The 25,836-nt window shown below is 42.9% G+C and overlaps 1 long non-coding RNA gene and 1 pseudogene across 1 annotated transcript; one reads left to right on the forward strand and one right to left on the reverse strand.

Annotated features, from left to right (window-relative positions):
* Positions 1 to 369: 369 nt before the first annotated feature.
* LOC100723630 (guanine nucleotide-binding protein G(I)/G(S)/G(O) subunit gamma-5-like) lies at positions 370 to 14,740 on the forward strand (annotated as a pseudogene).
* A 4,034-nt stretch (positions 14,741 to 18,774) lies between these two features.
* Positions 18,775 to 25,634, reverse strand: LOC134470297 (uncharacterized). The gene is made up of 2 exons (XR_001200618.3): positions 25,203 to 25,634; positions 18,775 to 21,256 (listed from the first exon to the last, which is right to left on the reverse strand). It is a non-coding gene; the product is annotated as an uncharacterized LOC134470297 (long non-coding RNA).
* Between the last annotated feature and the right edge of the window lie 202 nt (positions 25,635 to 25,836).

Here is a 25,836-nt window from a genome sequence, read left to right on the forward strand (position 1 = left end):
CACTTTTGCCCTAGAGAATGGATGCGAGTTCGCTCTTCAGAGGTAAAGAGGACCCTTAGAATCTGCTGACAGTCATTCCAGGTGGGACGATGGGTGGAAAAAATAGACGGAAATAGAATAATAAGGTTTTCAGGGACCTTGTAGAATGGGGGGTTTTGGCCCTTCCAATTGAACAGGTCAGAAGTGGCAAAAGGGGTATAGACAAAGATCGAGTCCCCTGGGTCCCTAGGGTTGGGCACCTCCCCAAGGGGGCAGAGCGCTGACTCCTCCATAGAAGAGTCAGGTGAATTTGGTTGCTGCCTACTCCTGGTCCAGACTGGACTGTGGCGTGGGAGGAAGTGTCGGGTGAGCGGTCCCCAGAAAGGGGATATGGGGGAGGAAGGAGCACATCTTCCAGAGGGTCCTCCTCAGAGGGTAAGACTGGAGCAGAGGGCTGGGAATCAGAGGCAGGCGATGTTGGTTTCGTTTTTAATGCTGCCACCAACCACCTCCACTCATGGGGAACGATGATGAATCCACAGTGGGGAATCATAGATGACATCTATCCAAATCTGAATGTAAACAATCTGGTCTTGTTGAGAAGGGGGCCCAAATACACACCAATGGATGGCCTAAGCTATTTCTGTGTTAAAAGACCCCGTCGGGGGCCAAATAACATTTGTCCCTACCAGCCACTCCTGAGAAACAAAAACCGTTAACTCCCCGTGAAAATGAGCTCCTTAATCTCTTTTGGCCCGTTTCTTTCTTTCTTTCTTTCTTTCTTTCTTTCTTTTTTTTTTTTTTTTTTTTTTGAAAGTATACAACAGAACAAGTCAGAATAAAGCCAACTAATATTGTATAGTGAAACTGGTACAAAACTTCACAGCAGGTTACCAGGATAACAGTAATAGGTATCAGAGTATATTTTGTTATCTTTATAATAGCTGTTCTTTCAATCACATATATCAAAATGAGATGAAATATAAAACACTATACAACTTATCAAAACAGAATATTGAATAGAGCAGTACCATTAATCAGAAAAGAGCAAAACAGTAATAAAAATATTTGCCCTCAAGGAAATGGTACAAGGAAGTCCCCCTTATTTGCTATGGTCAACCTCCCAGGAGATACTCAGATTTCTTGTTTCCATTTCTTAATGGGGTGGGGGGGAGAAGGAGGATAGGGGAAGTGGGATATTTGACTCTAGGCCATGTAGCAGTAGGTTCACTATTGATAAGCAGGGAGGCAAGGTGGTCATTTGCTTTCACAACATCTTCAGTTCCAACATGGCGTGGATCTCAGGAGACATTGCTGGTTCTCCCCCTGGAAGGGCTACAGTCTGCCACCCTGTCTCTGTTTACCAAGGAGTTGGCCCGATTCTTAAATTGCTTAAAATGATTTAGGACAAGACTAAGGGGTGTGACACACAGCAATTTTCATGCCAGACTGTCCCATTTTTGCCTGCTGTGCTTCCCTGTGAGAAGAGAAACTCAAGAGAAAACATCAGTGAATACAGGAAGAGACAGAACAATAGGGAGAGAATCACAAAGCTCAGGATTCTCTTTGCTTGATCAGGGGGTCATCTGGGGTTTAAAAGAATACTGTCAATACCTTCAGAGTGACCAAACAGATGGCAGTCAGCCTACGGGAACATGTGACCTCTCAGGTCAAAGGCGTCCTGGAAGGGAAAAGTTGAAACAAAAAGACAAGTGAAGAGACAGAACTACACAAAACAAAGACACAAAACCACTACTACGGCTAAAAGTCAAAACAGTTTTTCTCTGGCAAAATAAATGAATTTAGTCTGGAGGCTTCCCTTCAAATTCTGATATCAAAGTGGAGTGCGGCCCTACGGGGGTCCAAGAACCAAATGAGTCAAAAGACTCAAAAATCCAAAACCAATGATCTAGGATTCCCAGCAAGGATTCGACCTCGCAAGGTTGAGGGCATGCCTTCCTAAATAAAGTTAAGACTTTGTGATATCACTTTAAATCAAATGGGAGTCTCCAGTACTTATTTTATAGGGAATCAGTCCTCAGGAATTGAGTTGGTGGGCAGTTATTCCATCCCGAATGAGCCCCCAATTGTGGTAGACCGTTTCCGAGGTAAGGAGGTGGCAGAGAAAACAATTTGGAAAAAGATTATTTATTAAAGCACAGGCCTGGCGACGCAGCCTTCTGGGGCCAAAATGGAAGACTGCGAGCCTTACAGCTAAGGGGCAGGGTTTTTATCTCATGAAACCACAACATCTGTCAGTTTTACAATGTGGGGGGTATCACCGGCCCATTACAGACCAGGAACACGGTGATTACATTCCTCAAAAAGAAGCAGGGTAGGGGCTGGGGATTTAGCTCAGCAGCATAAGTGCCATCCTTGCAAGTGTGTGGTCGTGAGTTCGATCCCTGGTACCGATAAAAACAAAAAAGACAAAAAAAAAAAAAAAAAAAAAGAAGCAGGGTTAAGCTTAGGTAAACAAGCAAGTCAACACTTGGTAAACATTCTCCCAGGAACTACATGTTGCATGGTTCTCAGGATTATCTAGAACCTTCTTTGGCTCCAGGGGAATTTTTATGAGTCTAGAGGTTTTTACAAGTTTCAACACCAACCAACCAAACAAGCAAAAAGTAAAAAACAAAAGAAGAACAAAATAGCCAGGTATGCTAATGCATGCCTCTCATCTCAGCACTCAGGAAGCCGAGGCCTCCAACCCTGAGTTGGAGGCCAGCCTGAGCTGCAGAATGAGTTCAAGATCAGCCTGAATTAGCGAGACCCTGTCACAAATCACTAAGAAAACTGATATCCTCAGAGATTCCCTGCAGATCTTAATATCCTTAAAGGTGCCACAGCATCCCTCTGATTAGAAAACCATAAGTAGCTGGACATGGTGGCATATAAGCATAATCCTAGGATTCTGGAGGCTGAGGAAGGAGGATCATAAATTTGAGCATGGCTTGGGCACTCAGTGAGACTGTTTTAAAATTAAAAACAACAAACACAATACCAAACAGGACTTGGGATGTAGCTCAGTGCAAAGGCCCTCGGTTCATCCGGTACTACACACGTGAACAGGTACGCATGCACAGAGACACACGGCCAGGCAAGAAAAAACAGAGATACAGAGACAGATACAGACAGAGAAACATATTTGTTAAATACTAACATACTTAGCAAAGGAAAACTGGGAAAGTATTTTAATTCATGGAGTAACTCTACTGCCCCAAGCAGGATGCCACTGATCATTCTCCTTTATGAACAAACACACAGCACACTTCTAACTAAGTATCTCAAATATTCATAAACCAAAGTTAGTAGGATATTGAAAGAAGAACAGATGCGGTGGACCACCTCTGTAATCCCAGCACTCTTGGTGGCTCGGCCAGCAAGAGGACCGAGTTCACACCCAGAACACAGAATGAAGACACCTAGTGAGAACTCATCTCAAACTAAGTAATAAAAATAAAAAAGGGCTGTAAGCAGCTCATCACAAATGCCCTGGGTTCAAGCCCCATTACCACAAGACAAACAAAAAGAGACACAATGACACAAAGAGGTTTTATATCAGATCTGCAGGACCAAAGTACATAAAGCATATGAAAACAAACCATTTCATATAGATAGAAAAAGGATCGACCACTCCACGAGGATGCCTAAATTAGCTCTCCAGTAGGAAGAAGGAAAAAACACTTCCTAAGTATGTGCGTGTGCACCCATAGACGTTGCTCGGGTTAAATCATCCTGGTTTTCTTAAAATCAGATAACATATTCAGATGTAAATCTAAGTCACGCGCTGAAAAATACAAATGAAAAAATTATGTTTGATAGTACTCTCTAAGCATGTTACCCAAGTCAGAATTAAACACAAAATTTGACTAGGTCATATTCAGAAATCTTCCCAAAGCAGAAAACCTCATAAAGTAAAGTTCTAGCAAAGTGGAAAGATACTTGTAATGCACAGACTTGGCTGCAGCCTGTATAACCAAATATATATATAAGGCACCAGTAGGACTAAGACTATGATTTTGTTCAGTTTCATTTTGTATCTGTTTTGTTGAGGCAGGATGTCCTCTTGCTCAGGCTACACTCCAAAACCTCAGCTCAAGGTGCCCTCTTCCTTTGGTCTCCCAAGTAGTTGGGACTCCAGACCCACAACCATGCCTAGATCAACAGCATGGATTTTTCTTTTTTTGGTCTTCTTCTTTGTTTGAGGGTCTCACTATGTGGTTCAGGCTGCCCTTGAGCTCACTTTGTAGCCCAGGCTGGTCTCAAACTTGCAATGATCCTCCTGTCCGAGCTTCCTGAAGGCTGGGATTATAGGCATGAATGGCCACGCCTGGCTAACAACATGGATTTTGATGTTACAAGGAACTGAGAAGAACACCTGGTCTACAGTAAGTGTAATACACATCAGCTGGTGTTTGTGATGCTTAAAAAGCATAGACCTATGGTGAATAAGTACTCAAAAGAAGCCCAAATGAAAAGTAGTTGAAAAGCTGGGCGAGATGATGCACGTCTACAATTCCAGCTACTTAGGAAGTCGAGACCAGAGGATCAAGAATTTGAGGCCAGCCTCGGAAACTTAACAAGATCCCATTTCAAAATTAAACTTCAGAAAGCCCCAAGGATAGCTCGGTAGTACAGGGCTGGTCCAACATTAGCAAGGGCCTAGTTTCAATCCCCACTACTATTACTACTACTACTACTAGTACTACACACACACACACACACACACACACACACACACACACACACACAGAAGTGGCAAAAGATACACATTCATGCTCACAACAGTATTGTTTCCAATCTCTCTCTCTCTCTCTCTTTTTTTTTTATTGGTACTGCATATGGAACTCACAATCTGCTTGCAAGGCAGGTGCTTATGCCACTGAGTTAAATCCCCAGGCCCTGTTTGCAATCTCTTGACTGACAGAAACAACAAAATGTCCACCCAAAGACTAATGGATAAACAAAATGTGGACTTGTGCTTGGCCTGAAGGCCAGTCAAATAATCTCTTGACTCAGCATGGGTCAATATCTGGATTGGAGCCTCAGCACCACAAAGACAAAAAACAAATGTGGCAATGAGTACATCAGAGTACAATTCAGTCATAAAAAGAAAGGAAATTCTGAAACCAGCTACAACAGCCATGAATCTTGAGGAAATTATGTCAGGTGAAAAACACGAGTCACAGAATATTACACACATGGCTTAGAGAGCTCAAGCTCATGGAATATAGAACAGAGCGGTGCTTGCCATGGCCCGAGAGAAGAGCTGTACTACATGTCTCAACAGAGAAAGAATGATGACAAAGATTATAGTAGGGAGCAAGTCAAAGATGAAAAACCTTAATGAAACTTAGCTGGGGAGCTACATAATCAACTAGTTTCCTACCACTCCACTGCTCACAAAACAAAATTCGAAGTGTGATCAGCTCACTGGGTTTGAACAAACCCAAGAGCTTCTGCTGAGTGGCCACCCATCCTCTCCTTACCCCCACTATCTGGTGGCTTTATGTGAGTCCCACCCAGAAACTACAGGAGAATGAGACTCATAACGTACATGATCTTAGCCAAAAGACCAAGAAGCAATTATCATACTGTTAAGTCAAGCAATGTAGGCACTGAAACCACAAATTGACCCGTCCTAGAAGAGCTTCCCTGACCTACCAGGCTGGGAAGAAACAGGTAGCCAGAAGTACTAAGAAAGCATCCTAGGCGGACTGGCATTGAGGCACAACAAGCCTTGAATCCCAGCTACTCACAAGGCTGGGATCCGGCAAGTCCCAGGCCAGCCTGGGCACATTGGCCAGACCCTGCAAGAAAAAGTGTTCATGAGGGAGTTGTGCGTGGTAGGGCGCCCCTTGCTTGGCTCCATCTTTCTTTTGAGGTGTCTCTCCCCTTCAAAAAAGACAACCTGGGGTTGAAGGGTGGCTTCAGGTCAACTAAGGTCTGGGCTCTGGTGGCCCTTAGAGGAGCATCTGAAAGGAGTGGCAATTGCTACCCAGCCCAGCACACATCGTGGCCATCCTCAGGACTCAAGGGGCTCTGATTTGCAACTTTTCAGTAGTTTTCAGCCGGGAAGAACATGCGAGGCTAAGAACTAAGAACATTCACCCAAGGGGGTAGGGAGGGAGGGAGCCACTTCCCCAGAGCCATCACACTGCCCAGGCCAGGAAGCACTGGAGACACCTTGCAAACCCCCTCCCAACTGCCAGAGACTGAACCAGAACCACACCCCACCAGGGCGCATTTACGAGGCACTGACCTGCTGGCTCCAAGATGCCTTCCCCACTCTGCACCTCAACAGGAAGGAGTCCAACCCAGGTCTCTCAAGACTCAGGGAACCCAGGGCAGTGTCCGGCTGGGTGGTTCCTTGCTTACTTTGCCAGCTGCTTCTCTGGTGAGGCCTGCTGTGAAGCACCTAGGGCCCCAGTGGTCTCCATGCTGCATCCTGTTGGCTGAAAGTCGTGCATGGATGCAGGGAATGAACATTAACAGCCCTTCTTGGGCTTTGGGGAGAGGTGAGAATTGAACCACAATCCCCTGCGAGAGCAGGAAGGCAGGAAGGCGGGCAGGCTAGAGGGCTGGCTGGAGAGAAGTGTCCAGAGAGTGGAACCTGAGTGCACTTTGCAGTGCAGATCTGTAATGCCACCACAGGGGCCCCAGCTGGAGGGTGAATTGTGGGCCAACCCTGTCTACATAACGAGTTTGATCCCAGTCCGGGCTACATAGTGTGTTTGAAACCAGCTTCCATAAAGTAGTGTGTTCGAGGCGCTCTAGGGCACCTGGATCACGTAGTAAGGCCTTGCCTCAAAAAGACAGAAGGTGAGTTGTACAGTTCAAACTTTGTTTTTCTGGACCTTTTGCAGCTGATAATTGGTACTGTGCTGTGTTACTTTTGATCCCACTACACTCACTAAGGGAGACCATTCCTATTAATGGTTGAGAAAATGTGCAGGGCTCTTGGGCCTGACTCTCCATTCACTCTTTGGTCTCCATCTTTTTACTATACAGATGCATCCCTTCTGAGGCAGAAAAAAACACCTGCTCCAGACAGGACCCCCATCCCAATCCCCACACACCTTCCCAGCGCACCTGCAGCCCTTCAGCATTCCTCTTCCTGGCCTTCAACAAACCTTTTGCTCTCTGTTCAGTTTCTGTTTTACCAAATTTATGTAACTTCTTTTCCTTGTCTCTGCTGTATGCTAAAAAGGTGGAATTCCGTGTAACTTTCTGTCCAATCAACTCATGGCCAATGCTGTGTTCTTGTACCTCCTACGTGGCCATAAATCCTATACAAATCCTGCTCCCTCAGAGTTGGGTACGTGGCTCTTTGGGAATGAATCCCAACCAAGCATGCCAGTGTGAATAAAGCTGAACACCTGCCTCTAAGACCCTGGGTGCTGCTCAGTTTGTTGCAATGCTTATTGGGTGCTGTAAACACCTAGGAGCTGCAAACACTATTTTTATGCTCAGTAACGCTACTAAAACACTGTCACCCACCCATCCCAAGTGTAGTGGGCATTGAAGGCAAGGTCTTGCACTGAGCTATATCCCTAGAGTTTATTTTTTTCTTTTTGTTTTCAGGGCCTCGAATCTGTGATTCTCCTCTTGTAGGCTCCCAAATAGCTGGTGAAGGGAAAGGAGTCTATGGGCCAAAGTATGGATTATACAGGGAGACCCTGTCACAAAAAAACAAACAATGAAAAAAAGAAGGAAAAGAAAGAAAGAAGATCTAGAATGTAGTTCAATAAAAGAGTAGCCCTTGGTTCTATTTCCAGTATCAGAAAAAAATTGTCTGAGAAAAACATGGTTGTGAAAGCATTTATTAACTGCCTACTGAATGCTCTGAGGGTCATCTCCTTGATGCATGAGAGAATTTTTTTTTTTTGGCAGGGGGACTGAACTTGTGACCTTGGACTTGCAAGGCAGGCAGGAACTTGTGCCAGAACCCCCAGCCCTTTTTTCTTGGATAATTACTTCCAACATATAGATGGGTGAAACTGTCTCTCATCTTGAGGTTAAGTAACTTTTCGTGATAATGAGGTTAGGACATAGTTGGAATCATGATTGGAAACCATATTGTTTAATTTTTCTGTACCAAGATCTAACAGGATGGGCATTAAAATCCAGAAATGAAAGATTTGCATAGAACTACAGATACCAAAAGAGGGAGCAGAAGTCTGTCTTTTCCTTCTCATTCTGGCTCCTCCTCTCTCCCTCTTCCCTCTCTCATAAGGAATTGAAGCCAGGGGCTTTCAACCACTGAGCTACATCACCAGCCCTTTCCAATTTTTATTTTTTCTTTTGAGACACGGTCTCTGTATGTTATTCAGGCTGGCCTCTAACATACCGGGCACAGCTCTTGAAACTCCAGAGAGGGGGATGGTGGAGGATAAAGAAAAACAGGAGTCAACATGCAGAAAGCTGGGGTCAGGTGGAGCCACCTCTCCCAGTGGGAGGGAAAGAATTGCCAGATGACTGCAGCCTGTTTATTTATACACTCAGGAGGTTATTGTCAGTTGAAACTTCTCTGCCTAACAACTTGTTTGCCTATCTCACCTAGGGCACCTTGCATTCTTGGAGCTGGAACAGCTTGTTCACATGGCTCACCTTGGGTGCTCCGAGTTCTCTGCACTGACCTTGCTTTAGCCTCACTCACCTGATCAGCCTCCAGCTTCCGGCACTCTCCACAGGCCTCAAATTTGCAATCCTCCTGCCTCAGCCCCTGAGGAGGTGAACACTACTTTTATTGTGTAATACACTGAAAAATCAAAAATCTTATTTTCTAGAGGACTGCAGATTACCTGTTGGTGGGGCCTTTGTGCCGTAAGGTGTACAAAAGTGACACTAGCTGTGGTCACTGTTATTGTGCACATAAGTCTTATAGCAGGCCCAGATGATTCATTTAAAAAGATAAAAGAGTATTTTAAGGGTTTTTTCCCTTTTATGGCACTGGGGATGCCAACCAGGTCCTCCTACATGCCAGGCAAGAGCACTACCACTTAACTACGTCATTAGAGGCATCACAATGGTTATCTAAAAATGAATAGTAATGATGACAAACTGTTTTGTGCTAGAATTTTAAATCTCTAAACTCAATGTTGTTGTTTCTTATTTTACTTTTAGAAATGGGGATATCTAGAGAGGAAGCCTCAGAAACTGCAAATTACAAGATAAGAATGTCTCGCAAATAGACCAAGATTTGCTGATACATCTGGTACTTTAGGCAGGAAGTAAATAGCACTGGACGTTTTCCAGCAAGCTCATACTCAAGACTTCCTAGTTACCTTCTATTCCCCACTACATAATAAGGGAATGCAGTAGTCTTAATGAAAACAATTGAAATTTGTGGTGCACTGGGCATTGGAAAAACACAATCATGGTATACTAAGATGATTCTTTCTTTGAGATCATGAGTTTGCTATATGGTACAAAAAAAAACTGTTCCTCTTTTAAAGATGTATTTAACAACAATAATTTTTTTTTTTTTTACCGATACCAGGGATCAAACTCAAACCATGCACTTGCAAGGCAGGCGCTTATGCCACAGAGCTAAATCCCCATCCCCACAATAATACTTTTGTAAGTAATTTTGTGTTGTGAGTTTATAGTCACAAGACCAAAAGAAGGCTTTGTATTGCTCTATGACTCTTAATCATATGTGCATCAAACAAAAACCAGCTTCTTACTAAAAATGTTTATTTTGCAATGTTTCGCTGTGCTCACTAGGATAAACCAGCAGTATCCTGCTTCATTAATGCACTCCCAATAATATATTTTAAAGTCAAAATCTTGAAAGGTTTATATATGGTAAGAAAGGTATCATTCCCAGAACCCTGAAATCTACAGAATTTCATTATCCACTATTGTGAGCCCAAATGCTGAGTACTGTAATCCCTTCAGTCTTCCTCACAATCCAAAAAGTTGTATTTGTAAACCCACTGAGATATTATTGGAATGCTAGCAAGTTAATCCCAATCTACCACCTCTAATGTTGAGAGTAAAATCACCAAGACATATTCAAAGATAAGGACAGCCAAGGGGTCCTAAGCCTGATCCCAGTGAGGATATGTGGACAAAGGCCCCGATCCATGGCTTCTCCCAGAATTTATGATCTTGTGAAGAAGGGGAAGGCCTGAGGATGAGGGACAATGAGGATGGCAGGAACTACTGGGTAACTTGAGCTGGCTAACCAGGTAGGAGAAAAGCATCTTGGCAAAATACAAGGAGAATGACATGCAGAAGGATCAAACAGCATCACTCATTAAGGTAGCAATTGAATTGTTTTTGGAGGCTGTTGTTTCAATTTTGATATGTAAATTTGTGCCCTGGGGACTCATTTCCTCTTTATTTAGAGGCTCATACCTAGTTGACATTCCTGGAGCTGACTGGCTCTGCCATCCTGCCTTGCTCATATCTTAGAATAGCCCCAAAGATTACATATCAGGACTTCAGCTGGCCTTATTTGCATTGCTTAGAGCCAACTGAAGGGACAAGGGAATAGCACAGCCTGTTCTGTACATATCAGAATATGGAAAGAAGACTCAATTTAACTAATGTTCTGCATTCAAGGAAAGATACCAATGTAGTCTTCTACAGTCTGCTACTTTAATTGTAGTTTTCCTCTTTAGATATTTCCCTAAGCCCCAAGGAGACTTAGCCATCTCCATTTCCTTAGGAGTATGTTTGTGTCAGTAAAACATTTTCACTGGTACCTAGCTGGTCCTGCTCAGCCTCTCAGATGCTGGGATTGTAGGTGTCTGCCACCATGCGCCCAGCCTTTACTTATTTTCTTGACAGTGTGAAATTGGCAAAAGATGTCCAAAACCGAAATATTTTAGAGGAGTGGCAGCTGAGCTGTTTTCATCGATAGGGAAGTTTTATAGCTGATGGCATGGTACACCTTGCTACTACCTGCATTCAGTACATTCAGCTCATAGCAGGAACACATTTGGGAGAGGGTAAATGAGCAAATGGTCCTTTTTTGCCCCTATAACAAAGAAAAAGTAACAATGTAATAGTGTATTATTATTTTACCTCTGTTACAAAATGAGAAAGGCCAAAATGATCATTGTCCTTCTCTTTTTATGATTTTCACTTCTTACTATAGTACTTTTCGGGCAAAACCTGTGTCTGTATTTCAGTGTATGAGCTCATATTCCAACTTTCCATTGTAAACTAATGTGTACACTTCATATAAGTGAATGTTGTTAAATGCATTCAGTATATTGACTCCCACATTAAGTTTTCAACAAATCAAAGATAACTTTGAAAACCACATCTAGAAATGTCTAGAATATTAACCTGGTTGACCTTTGAAGCTTTAATAGTAAATAATTTACCTAATAGCTGCATGAATTTTATCATTCAAGAGTTTTGCAAGTTTCTTTATTTGCCTTTTGGTGATTGTTAGTGTGGAAAGAAACTGACTTTAAACAATTTAAATGTTTTTCTTTCCTGTACTTGTGCTTGAACCCTAGGGTACTATACTTCTGACCTACATCCCCAACCCTATTTTTATGTTTTTGAGACAGGGTCTGGTTATGTCACTAAGCTGCCTAGGGTGGGCTTCAACTCACAGTCCTAGCTCAACCTCTTAGTGTTAGGATTACAGGCATGTGTGGGAGTCAGCACTAAAAATAAATTTATAAACTCTTTGTATCTAAACCTTAGATGTGACTTATCCTGAAGGATCAGCTAAGGACTCTGCAGACAGAATATGGCAAGACTTGGAGGGAGGCCATAGCCTTGCAGCTGCAGGATATATGCACATTTTCTGTGCTGTGCCCAAGTCTATAAACTCCAGCCTATCAGCCCAGTCCCCAATGCTATCAGCTCAAGTGTAATATTCTTTTATCAAACTGTCTTTGGGACTTTTCTAAAAATGTCTTTGTTCTCTTTATGTACTTAAGGCAGAATATCCCTTAATAAACAGAGTGGTCATCAGCCCACCTCTTTGCAATGAGGAATCTAGAAGGAAATTGTTTATTGAAAGGTCCCTGCCCTGGTATAAATTACTGTGCAGTTATGGCAGTGGTCTAACATGGCAGAAGACCAAGGTGGCAACGCTTACCACTTCCTGCTTCTTCTTCAACCCTAATTGCAACTCCTCTTCCTGTTTGCATGCACAGAGAATTCCTCGTACATCCTCAATATCCCCCCCATATGCCACTTCGATCAGAGGTCATGTAATTCTCTGCCTCTCTGTCTGGTCAAAGGAGACATTCCAGTCACCATGAGTTGTGTGCTCCTTATCACGTCCTCAACTCAATAAACCTGTTCATTTTGTACTTCTGCTTGTCTATTGCACCAGAATACTCTCACATTTATTATACTAGTGGGCTAGTGAGATCAAGTCCAAATGATTAGCCAAGAGCAAGTTTTGTTTCTTTTTTTCTTTTTTCTGTTTTCTTTTTCTTTTTTGGTACAGGGAATCAACTCACAATCTCACACTTACAGGCAAGAACCTGAGCCACTGAGCTAAATCTTCAACCCAAAGAGTCAGCTTTGAGTCCAGTTTAAATATAATTTATAAGCAGGGAGCACAAGGCATTACATGATTGGTTACTTGCATTGAATTAAGTCATTTATTGTAAGGAAGACTAACTGTACATATATTTGCTTGAAAGGAATTATTTATTATAGCATAGGAACATCCTGGGGATGAAGGAAGGGGTATCAAGGGGAGCAAGCAGAGTTTAAAGTATCTTTGACTACTATACTTCACCCCAACCAGAGTTAGAAGCAGTATTGTGGGGGGTTTTTTTGTTTTTTTTTTTTTGTTTTTTTTTTTTGGTACCAGTAATCAGTCACTACTTTGCACTTTGCCAAGCAGGAACTGTGCAGCTGAGCCATATCTGCAGCCTTCTTTTTTCTTTCTTTTTAAAAATTCTGATAAAATGTATACAGAATGTGCTATTTTTACTGTTTTTTTCCATTTAGTTTTGCTTCTAGTTTGTTTGTTTGTTGTGATACTGGGGGCTGAATCCGGAACCTTTACATTGAACTATATTTGTTTTTATTTTGGGACGGGGCCTAGCTAACTTGCTCACTTGCCTAGACTGGGTTTAAAGGTCCCATCCTTCTGCCTTGGGATCCCAGAGTGATGGATTACAGATTATAGACCTATGCCACAATTACATATACTTTTAAAACAAGATCTCTCTATGTAATAAGCGCTGCCCTCAAACTCACAGCCAGCCTCCTGTTTCAGGTCTCCCTAGTGCTGGGATTATAGGTGTGCACCACCACAGTTCATAGGTTGTATGATTTTAAAGCACAGAGTTGAATGCCATTGTAGGGAGCCGTTGAAGCTGGAGACTGATCACATGTGCCTGGGTAAGGCAAGGCCAGCCCTGAGATAAGAGATATCCCAAAATAAACCAGGTAAACAAGCTGTTCCAGCACCAAGAAGGCAAGGGGCCTGGGGCCCAGGCCAGCCAGGCAAACAAGTTACTAGGCAGCAGCATTGAAACTGACGTTCTTCTTTGGCCAGTATAAACAAAGGTTACAGTGGTTGAGCAGTTCTTTCTCTCCCATCCGCAGAGTAAGGACTTCACCTGACCCCAGCTTTGTCTCTTCTTTATTTTCTCATCCTCTCAGGGCCTTTACCACAAGAACTTCCAGAGCCACATGGGTTGCAGCATGGCATTGAGTACAGTCATGCACCCTTAATGATGGAGATACATGCTGAGAAAGGTGTTAGCTAATTTTGTCACTGTGCAGACATAAGAGAGATTCAATGGCAGTAAGTTATGGAAGAGCTTTCCTGTTTAAAATGTTTCAAAACCCAAATATGTCAATAGTCTGCAAGGTTTCTTACACTTCTCTAAACAGCTTTGTACTAGAGGAACAAGCTATATGCAGGTTCTTATTGTTTCCAGTTTGTTCACATATTCAGTAAGTTCCACTTACTAACAAAAGACCCCCACTCTACTTGATAACAGTATAATAGTAACTTCTCATATTAGGTGGGGGCTCAGACTTTGGAGTCAACTCTGTTTACAGAAATCATAATAGAACTGTTTCCAAACGTGAAGAAAGATGGTGATATGTAGGTAAGATAGGCTTACAGAACACCAATTAAGTACAATGAAAAATAGAAGTTGCTTAGATGTTCAACAAAAAGACAAATTTTTTTGTCTATAATTCCTGTAACAACAGCACTCAGGAGGTTGAGACAGGCAGATCACTGTGAGCTCAAGGCTAGCCTGAACTATGTAGCAAGATGCTGTCTCAAAAAACCAAAAAACCAAATCAGAGCAAAAATTCATGAAACAATCAGTGAATCAAAGAACTTGTTCTTTCAAGGAAGAAACAAAATAGATAAACCCTTAGCTAAACTTAGCAAAAGAAGGAGAAAAAGGACTCACATCAGGACAAAGTTGGGTGTCCCATCCGATTCGCGTGCTGCCTTACCTTCTAGCCTAGCTAACCCTCAACAGGCTGACCCTGGCCCTGGTGTCAGCCAGCCCTCTAGTGTACTACGTCTGGGCCCTCCAGCTTCACGGCTGTGAAGAAAGTGGTTCAGCAGCTCCCCTGGAGGTCAGGCTCAGCCACATGAAGGTTTCCCAGGCAGCTGCAGATGTAAAACAGTTCTGCCTGCACAATGCTCAGCATGATCCTCTGCTCATGGAAGCACCCTCAAGAACAAATCCCTTCAGACTGCAGAAAGTCGGTACCTTTTTGTAGTCAAACGAATTTCTGAGAGTTCCCCAGACCACTTTTAACCAACCAATGACTATTCAGAAAAAAGAAAATTGAGATCTGTACAAAAACTTCTCTTTCTTAACATGTGCCATAACACACTAACTTCTACTTTTGTTAGTCCTTAACATCCATTTCTCTGGGGGCTGGGGATTTAGCTCAGCGGCATAAGCACCTGCCTTGCATGGCTTGCATGCTTGCATGCAGGCAGTTGTGAGTTCGATCTCTGATACCGATAAAAAACAAAACAAAACATCTATTTCTCTGAATTTTCTGGAATTTCTTTCCACAAGGCTATTTTATATACACCAGTGTCAGCATACAATAAAATACTTAGAATAAAAAGGACTCACATCAATGCAATTAGCAATGGAAAAGGTAAAACATGTAAGATGATTGTACTACGTTGAGGTAGGTTCTCTGGCCCACTAGCCTGGTTTTTAATCTGTATACATGACAATTAACTTTATAAGGTTTTATAAATAAATGAATCTAATGTTGGAAAAAGGGAAATAGAGGGAAGGGAAAAAGTAATTGAAATGTGTTTATGTACATGTACCATTTCCCTACAGTGAATGTAATCATTGTTAATTGTAAACGTGTACTATTAAAAGTTAAAAAAAAAAGAAAGAAATTAAAAAGGTGAAGTCACAGCGGACATCCAGAAGATTGTTAGTAACTACTAAGGAAAACTGTTTTCTAACAAATTGGAGAATGTTTTTTTTTTTAACTCCAGTGATTGACCTCATGACAGTGCACTTACCAGGCAAGCCCTTGTGCCACTGAGCTAAAGAATTTCTACACATATATGGACTAACAAAACTGAACCAGGACAAAAACCCTGATCAATCCAAATAACAAGCAATGAAATTGAAGCAGTAATAAAAAACCTACCAAGCAAAACAAAACAAAACAAAAAGGCCTGATGGATTCAATGCTGAATTCTAAAGACTGTCAGGTAGGTCATGATATCTCAAACTCTTTAATGAAACTGAAAATAACACAGTGCTTCCAAATTCACTACAGAATCCAGGATCACTCTGATTCGAAGAGCAAGACAAGGAACCAACTAAAAACAACAAACAAACAAACAAAAAAACAGAATAAAATTTACAGGCTAATTTCATTATTGAAACAGAAACAAAAGACCTCAATAAGATACTGGCAAATAGAATGTACCAGATCATAAAAAGGATCATGCATCATGACCAAGTAAATTTCAGCATAGAAATGCAGGGATGTTTCAAATTAATAAATGTAATACCACATAAATGGAACAACAACAAAAATCAAACGATCATATTAATAGACACAGACAAAGCTTTTGACAAAATTCAACACCTACTCAATATGATAAAATCCCTGAAGAAAATAAATGGAGACTCATCTTACCTCAATTTAATATGAGCCACTGTGGCAAACCAATGGCCAACATATTAAATGGGGACAAGCTGAAAGTTTTCCTTCCAAAATCAGGAACAAGGATGTCCACTATCACCACTATTGTTCAGTACAGTCCTTGAAACATTGACCAGCATATCAAGGCAAGACAACAAAGTAAAAGGGATATGTAAAGGAAAAGAATGTATCAAATGAACACTATTTTCAGATGACATGATACCAGAAATTCCACCAAACCATCCAGAATTAAAAACCAAATTTGACAATGTAGCAGGATACAAATTCAACATACAAAAATCAGTAGCAGTCCTGTACACCTATAATGAGCTCACTGAGGAAACAAGTGAGAAAAACAATAACAAAACAGGCATGGTAGTACATGTCTATAATCCCAGCACTTGGGATGCTGAGGCAGGAGGATTGCTGTGGAATTCAAGGTCATCCTGGGCTACTAAATAATGAGCTCAAGGCCAGCCTGAACTGCATAGTAACACCCTATGTCTAAGAAGACAAAAATAATTCTCAATAGCATTAAGGAAAATAAATACTTAGAAAATAACCTAACTGTTCTTTAATCCCAGCACTTGGTAGACTAACCCATGAGGACAGCCAAAAGTTTCAGGTCAGCCTACGTCACACAGTGAGTTCAAAAGTAGCCTGGATTACATAGGGAGACCCTGTCTCAAATAATTCTTTTAAAATAAATAAATAGACATCACCTGAACCAAGGGTGATATGAAAGACCTCTACAATGTAAACTATGGAACTTTGTAAAGGAGCTTGAATAGGACATGATAAATGGAAATATATCCTCTATTCCTGAATAGGCAGTTAAAATAGCCATCTCACCAGACTGAGATACAGATTTAATGCAAAACACTAACAGCATTCTTCACAGGACTAGAAAAAAACAATCCTAAAAATTATGCGGAACCAGGAGAGATCCAGAAGAGCAAAAGGAATCCTGGGTAATTAGAACATAGCAGGAGGGATCAAAGTTCAGGTTTGAAGTTATATTACAAAGCTACAGTGATAAAAATAGCATGATATTGACACAAAAATAGTCATGCAAAACAATGGAACATAATAAAGGGTATAGAAAAATCTCCAAGCACATTTAGTTATTTGATCTTTGACAAAAGGAACAAAACCATATGCTGGAGTAAAGAGCCTCTTTAGTAAATGATGCTGGGAAAATTGAATAAATCAAATTATCACCATTTGCAGATGACATGATACTCAAAACTCCACCAAAACACCTAGAATTAAAAACCAAATTTGACAACGTTGCACGATACAAAATCAACATACAAAAATTGGTAGCAGTTCTGTCCACCTATAATGAATTCACTGAGGAAACTGCAATGCAGAAGAATGAAGCTATCTTCTCTTACCATGTACTAAAACAGAGTCAAAATGGGCCAAAGATCTAATTATTATTAACACAGAAATATTTAACCTGCTGGATGATAAGACAGGTAAAACCTTGAAGTCACAGGTGTAAGCAAGAATTTTCTTTCTTTTCTTTAATTAGTTTTAACTTTTGTCCACACACTAGAAAGAATTTTCTTAACACAAGCCCAACTGCATAAGAAATAACATTGAGTATCAACAAATGGTATTATATCAAATTAAAATGATTCTCCACAGCAAAGGGGAACAACCAAAAGACTGAAAAGATCAACTACAGAATGTTGTGAAACGCTCTGTGGTCGATGGAAACCTAACAAATGCAAAGCAGACATTGATTTTTTAGAAGGTGTATCTCTTGGTCTTGTAAGCAATCTTTCTGGAGGAAGGGGAATGGGGATGATGCATACTCTTTGCCTTTGTCTTGCTATAGGCCAGGTAAAGATGCATCATACTGGCCAACAGAGAAGGGGACATATTTGGATTGTTCTGATGCTGCTACATACATTTTGAAGAACTTTAAAAGAGATTAAGAGCATAAAGTTTAGAGACAGAGTGCTTAGATTCATATCTCAGTCCTCCCACTTACTCTGTGATTTTAGCCAAATTCTTTAACCTTCATTTCCTCCTCTGTTAACCAGGAAGACAATAAAGCAGGCAATCTCATAGGGTTGCTGTGAAGATTAATTGTGAAAAGTAATTCTAAATTAAAACTTGTAGCAGCTTTATGGCTTGTGTCTAGCTGTACCCCCAAAGCCTCAGGTAGTCATGGGCTTTTTCAGAGGCGGCTGGATCTAGAGCATGTGACACTGGGATTGATTCATGCTGTAATGCTAGGCTTGAGGGCAGTAGGATTAAAGATGTGAGTGCTACTCACACTAAGTAGCCAGGATAAGGTAGAAGGCTTAGCAAGAGCTGTGGTTCTCCCTTGCTCCCTTGCTTGGTCTATTACCATGAACTGTTTCTCTGCGCCCCTCTGCCCTGGAGCTGGTCAGTTATGGACTGAAACCTTTAAAAACTGTGAGCTGAATGAACCTTCCCTCTTTTAACTTCGGGTGGCAGATATTTTGTCTTAGCAAGGAGGAAAGTAACTAAGACAAGCAGAATTTCTGTTACAAGCTTCACACCCAGAGAACTAATTCCACCCAACATACAAACTGGCACCAGTCGTCCTTGTTTTACACCAGAAATACCTCCCAACAGCTTAGCTTGAATTGTTTTATTCACATTATTTAGAATTGGCTTAGTAGAAAAACAGCAAAAAAAAAAAAAAAATTCTAGGCATTTAGAACTCTTTATTTGAGCAATACCATGCCCATATTTGGGGTTGTGCCCTCACATCAGTATGGAAAAATACAATTACAGCAAGACTAACATTAGCACATTTTTTCTAATTTGGTGCTTGTGACTACTGGCCATATGACAAGAGCACCAGGTCTGGTTTCTGGACTATCGGATTTATACCCTTCATCATCTTTAATTTGGGAACTTCCTATACGAGTAGAAATCTTTCTCTTGGAAACTATGTGCTGCTGCTTATGCAGTACTACCGAGCTAACATTTTACGACACCTTGGTAAGCAAAGAAAAGATCTTTTCTTTGGAAAACTGAATAGTTCCTGTTGAGGGTGGTTACATTCATAATTCTTACAGCTAGAAATTTTACCTTGTGTCTAGCCTGCATGTCCCAGTATATAGGTAATTCCGTTCCCCAGCGAGTCTTCCTGAAATCCCTTTAAAATAAAAAAATAAACAGCACCCTTTTCCTCACTCATATTCTCTCTCCCTCTGCCCCCACCTTAGGCCCTCTTCTTCTGAGAGAGGGTCTCCTTCTGTTATCCAGGGAGATCTTGAACTCTACATAGCTGAGCTTGCCTGGAACTCTCTGCCTTGCTCAGGCTGACTTTGAACACGCCCTACTGCCTCAGGCCTCAGTGCTGGGATTTCAGAGGAGCGCCCCACTCGCACGCGGGTTCCACTATCTTGACTCTTCTAACCAGCCATCCCCCTCGCCTGTGCCCGCCCACACAGCGTGCCCCCCCCACGCGAGGGATTGTGGGATTGTGGGCGTCAACCTCCATTCCCCACACCCACTCATGACTTCCTGCCACCAGGACGCGGCATGGAGGCCACTGGGACCCTAGGTGCCTCACAGCAGGCCTCACCACAGAAGCAGCTGGCAAAGTAAGCAAGGAAGCACCCAGCCGGGAGCTGCCCTGGGTTCCCTGAGTCTTGAGAGACCTGGGTTGGACTCCTTCCTGTTGAGGTGCCCAGTGGAGAAGGCGTCTTGGAGCCAGCAGGTCAGTGCCTCGCAAATGCGCCCCGGTGGGGTCTGGTTCTGGTTCAGTCTCTGGCAGTTGGGAGGGGGTTTGCAAGGTGTCTCCAGTACTTCCTGACCTGGGCAGCATGATGGCTCTGGGGAAGTGGCTCCCTCCCTCCTTACCCTTGGGTGAATATTCTTAGTTCTTAGCCTTAGTTCTTAGCCTGTTCTTCCCGGCTGAAAACTACCGAAGGGTTGCAAATCAGAGCCCCTTTAATCCTGAGGATGGCCACGATGTGCGCTGGACAGGGTAGCAATTGCCACTCCTTTCAGATGCTCTTCCCAGGGCCACTAGAGTCCAGACCTTAGTTGACCTGAAGCCACCATTCAACCCCAGGTAGTCTTTTTTTAAGGAGGAGAGACACATCAAAAGAAAGATGGAACCAAGCAAGGGACGCCATACCACACACCACTCCCTCGTGAGCCTTTTTTCTTGCAGGGTCTGGCCGATGTGCCCAGGCTGGCCTGGCACTTGCCCAATCACAGCCTTGGGAGTAGCTGGGATTCAAGGCTTGTTGTGCCTCAATGCCAGGCCACCTAGGATGCTTTCTTAGTACTTCTGGCTATTTGTTTCTTCCCAGCCTGGTAGGTCAGGGAAGCTCTTGTAGGACGGGTCAATTTGTGGTTTCAGTGCCTACATTGCTTGACTTAACAGTATGATAATTGCTTCTTGGTCTTTTGGCTAAGATCATGTACGTTATGAGTCTCATTCTCGTGTAGTTTCTGGGTGGGACTCACATAAAGCCACCCAGTTACTGGGAGTAAGGAGAGGATGTGTGGCCAGTCAGCAGAAGCTCTTTGGTTTGTTGAAACCTGGTGAGCCGATCACACTTTGAATTTTGTTTTGTGAGCAGTGGAGTGGTAGGAAACTCCATAGCTACACAGCTAAGTTTCATTAAGGTTTGCTCCCTAATATAATCTTCCTCATCATTCTTTCTCTGTTGAGACATGTAGTGTAGCTCTTCTCTTGGGACGAGGCAAGCACTGGTCTGTTCTATCTTCTATGGGCTTGAGCTATCTAAGCCATGTGTGTGGTTTTCTTTTCTTTTTTTTTTTTTTTTTTGTCTTTTTCCTTTTTATTGGTACCGGAGATCGAACTCACGACTGCCTGCTTGCAAGGCAGGCGCTTATGCCGCTGAGCTAAATCCCCAGCCCCGATGTGTGTGGTATTCTGTGACTTGTGCATTTTGCCTGGCATGATTTCCTCAAGATTCATGGCTGTTGTAGCAGGTTTCAGAATTTCCTTTCTTTTTCTGACTAATTGTCCTCCGCTGTACTCATTTCCACATTCGTGTTTTGTCTTTGTGGTGCTGAGGCTCCAATCCAGATCTTGACCAATGCTGAGTCAAGAGTTGTTTTGATTCGCCTTTAGGCCACGCACCAGAGTCCATATTTTGTTTATCCATTAGTCTGTGGATGAAGATTTGGTTGTTTCTGTCTGTCAAGAGATTGCAAACAATACTGCTGTGAGCATGAATGGTATCTTTTGCGACCTCTGTGTGTGTGTTTGTGTGTGTGTGTAGTAGTAGTAGTAGTGGGGATTGAACCTAGACCCTTGCAAATGTTGGACCAGCACTATACTACTGAGCTGTATCCTTTGGGCTTTCTGAAGTTTAATTTTGAAATGGGATCTTGTTAAGTTTCCCAGGCTGGCCTCAATCCTTTGATCCTCTGGTCTCAACTTCCTAAGTAGCTGGAATTGTAGATGTGCATCATCTTGCCCAGCTTTTTAAGCCTACTTTTCAGTTGGGCTTCTTTTGAATACTTATTCACAATAGGTCTATGTTGTTTTAAGCATCACAAACACCAGCTGACGTGTATTATGCTTAGTGTAGACCAGGTGTTCTTCTGAGTTCCTTCTAGCATCGGAATCCATGTTGTTAGCCAGGCGTGGTGGTTCATGCCTATAATCCCAGCCCTCAGGAAGCTGAGGCAGGAGGACCATTGCAAGTTTGAGACCAGCATGCACTACAAAGTGAGCTCAAGGGCAGCCTGAACCACATAGTGAGACCCTCAGACAAAGAAAAAGACCAAAAAAAAAAAAAAAAAAAAAAAAAAAAAAGCCATGCTGTTGAGCTAGGCATGGTTGTGGGTCTGGAGTCCCAGCTACTTGGGAGACCAAAGAAAGAGGGCACCTTGAGCTGCGGAGTTGGAGAGCAGCCTGGGCAAGAGGATATCCTGACTCAACAAAATGGAAACAAAATAAAACTAAACAAAATCATAGTCTTAGCCCTACTACTGCCTTATATATATTCGGTTATAGAGGCTGCAGCCAAATCTGTGCATTACAAGTATATTTCCACTTTGCCAGAACTTTACTTTATGAGGTTGTCTGCTTTGGGATGATTTTCTCTATATGACGTAGTGAAATTTTGTGTTTAATTCTGACTTGAGTAACATGCTTAGATAGTTCTATCAAACATAATTTTTTCATTTGTATTTTTCAGCGCGTGACTTAGATTTACATCTGAATACATTATCTGATTTTAAAAAAAATACCAGGATGATTTAACCTGAGCAAGGTCTATGCATGCACATGCACATACTTAGGAAGTGTTTTTTCTTTTTCCTACTGGAGAGCTAATTTAGGCATCCTCGTGGAGTGATCGACCCTTTACCATCTATATGAAATGGTTTTTTTTTCATATACTTTATGTACTTTGGTCCTGTGGATCTGATATGAAACCTCTTTGTGTGGCTGTGTTTCTTTTGATTGTCTTGTAGTAGTGGGGCTTGAACCCAGGGCATTTGTGATGAGCTGTTTCCAGCCCTTTTTTATTTTTATTTCTTAGTTTGAGATGAGTTCGCCCTAGGTGGCTATGTTGCGTGTTCAGGGCGTGAACTCGATAGTCTTGCTGGCCCAGGCACCGAGACTGCTGGGATTGCAGAGGTGGTCCACCGCATCTGTTCTTTCAATATACTACTAACTTTGCTTTATGAATATTTGAGATACTTAGCAAGAAGGGTGCTGTTTGTTCATAAAGGAGAATGATCAGTGGCATCCTGCTTGGGGCCGTAGAGTTACTCCATGAATTAAGATACTTTCCCAGTTTTCCTTTGCTAAGTATGTTAGTATTTAACAAATATGTTTCTCTGTCTGTCTCTGTCTCTGTATCTCTGTTACTTCCTGCCTGGCTGTGTGTCTCTGTGCATGCGTACCTTTGCAGGTGTGGTACTACCAGATGAACCCAGGGCCTTTGCACTGAGCTACATCCCAAGCCCTTTTTGGTACTGTGTTTGTTATTGTTGTTTTTAATTTTTAAACGGAGTCTCACTGAGTGCCCAAGCTGTACTCAAATTTGTGATCCTCCTTCCTCAGCCTCCAGAAACCCAGGATTATGGGCATGTGCCACCATGTCCAGCTACTTGTGTTCTGCTAATCAGAGAGATGCTGTGGCACCCTTCAAGGATATTAACATCTGCAGGGCATCTCTGAGGATATCAGTTTTGTTAGTGATTTGCGACAGGGTTTTGCTAGTTCAGGCTGTTCTTGAACTCATTCTTCAGCCCAGGCTGGCCTCCAACTCAGGGTTGGAGGCCTCGGCTTCCTGAGTGCTGAGATTAGAGGCATGCACTAGCGTGCCTGGCTATTTTGTTTTGTTTTTGTTTTTTGCTTTTTGGTTGGTTGGTTGGTTGGTTTCGAGACAGGGTCTCGCTATGTAGTCCAAACTGGCCTTAAACTGACTGAGGAGCCCAAGCCATCCTCCAACTTGTGTTGATTCTCCTGCATCGGCCTCCCAAGTCCTGAGATTATGGGCATGTGCCACCACACCGAGCCAGTAACGTTTTTTGTTAACCTGTTACAAGTGACAAGAGGTAAAGGACAGTCACCTTTTTTGCCCTAAAAGGCAGACCTGTTCCATCTGTGTTATTAGTAGTAAAAAACCACTGTGCGACAGAAAACTTCCAAAACTGACATTTGGCATTTGAAAACTATTTGGTGGTAACAGTGATAGGTAGATAGATAGATAGGTAGGTAGTTAGGTAGATAATCCTTGTCATTTACATGAGTAGGTCTCAACTAGATTTCAAAGTGTCTAACACTTATTTCACAAAAAACAATGTTTTCTTTATAAACTGACTGTATATATATATGTATGTGTACAGGCGTGTGTGTAAGAGGTAATAACTTATTTCAGGAAGAAAGTATATAACCATCAGACTAGCGGGCTGTCAGAAGATCAGATCTGGAACCAGACGTGGTGGTGCATGCCTGTAACCCAGCTACTTGTGAGGCTGGGGCAGATAGATCACGAGTTCAAGACAGCCTAGGCAACATAGGGGGCCCCCATCACAAAGTAAAATACATACATCAATAAATAATAATAATAATTAAAGGGCTGTGGCTGGAACTTAGTGTCATCGCCCTGGACTCAACTGGAAAAAACAGATAAATGGATACTAAAATTAAATAAATTAAAAGCCCAAATATTTTGCGGCTCCTGTGTGGCAGATGTGTGAAGTAGCCTCTACTGCCATCACAGAATCCCTTCCCTCTTGACCGGATCTTTTTTTCTTCCCATTCAGACCCAGGTATGTCATCAGATGTTGCTTGTTAATCTTTAATAAGCTGTTTGAAAACAGCATAATTTCTTTGTATCTTAAAGATTTAAAAATCCTGTCTAATTTATTTTGGTAGAAAAGAGACTACCAGGGAGTCCTTCCATAAAAATAAAAGACTGGGAAAACAGCGGGGTGGCTAGGGTGTGATCATGGAGAGAGCTTTGAAATACACTGTTAAATTGGAAAGTGTAACTTTATTAGCTTAGCGGAGAGGGTGTGCTTTTATTAGCAGTGTTCTGTTAATTATGTGGGTGCAGACTATGTCAATTACTGTGTTAGCCAGTGCCTGAGACTGTATTTGTGCTGTTTGTGCAGTCTATGAACGGTCTAAGGGGCTGGATGTGGGAGTGCAGGCACTTGGAAGGCTGAGGCAGGAGGACTGCCTGGAGTTCGAGGCTAGCCTGCCCTACATGGTGAGGCCCTGTCTAAAAAAACAAAAACAAAGCAAGCCTACAGGGACCCAGGAGTGTCTTGCAGAATGGATTCTATGGTGGCCCTGTCCTGGATTTTAGAAACAGTTGGGAAAAGGCAGCTGGGTGACCCTGTGCCTGTGGTATTGCATAGTGGTGGGTGTGAGGTAGGCCCTGCATACAGCCTACTCTTGTTTGGGAGGGGCGACTGCGATCATGAAGGTGGTTTCCAGTGGTGAGCGTCATGTATGGCACTCCGGGTGTGGAAATGGGGACCCTGTGAGGTGTTTTGTTTTCGTTTTGTGCTGCTTTGCTTCGTTCCTAGTTAGGATTTGGGCCAGGTGGGGGTGGCACACACTTTGATCCTCACTCTGGAGAACAAGCACCAGTCTTCATGGCGACGTATGTTACCTGTGGGATTTTCGGAGATCCCGTGTAGGAAGCTGGTCTTACTTTGCTGTATTAGGTTTCTGGTCGCTGGCACAAAATACCGGACGCCCACAAGTCGAGGAGGAAGTAGTTTCTCCGGCCCAGCGTCCCGGGGTGTTCCTTCCATCCGTGGTGGGCTGGCTCCCAGCCGAGCCGAGGCGGGCGCGTCCCGCCCGGCCAGCCCTGGGGCCACGGAGCGGAAAGCCGCTCGGCAGGCTGGTTTCACGGCGGCGGGAAGCAGGGCCCGGGGCGTGAGCACCGGACGGGGAGGGGCCGGGGGCCGGATGTGAAGGTCCCCGGGGCGGGGCGGGCGGAGCCCTGTGGCCTGCCCGGCGCAGGCCTGCCTTTCAGCGATGCTCCAGGCGTCCCTCGGGCCCCACGAGATTCATCCTCATAATCCTAATGGGGGTGTTGAATTTGGTTAACTGCTGTGGTCCCCCCCCCCGCCCGTCACCGGTCCATTTCTTAGTAATCTGCTGATCTGCTGGGTTACACGGATTTGCTTTCTAATGTTAAGCCAGCGTTTAACATTCCTGGGATGCGTCCCGCAGGGTCACGATGGATGTGTAATTCTTTGGTGCTGCCGCCGGATTAAGCCGCCTGGTTTGGTTTGGTT

This window comes from Cavia porcellus, unplaced genomic scaffold (assembly GCF_034190915.1).
Source record: "Cavia porcellus strain 051 isolate PalLab524CR breed Dunkin Hartley unplaced genomic scaffold, mCavPor4.1 scaffold_6, whole genome shotgun sequence".
NCBI classification, from domain to species: Eukaryota; Metazoa; Chordata; class Mammalia; order Rodentia; family Caviidae; genus Cavia; species Cavia porcellus.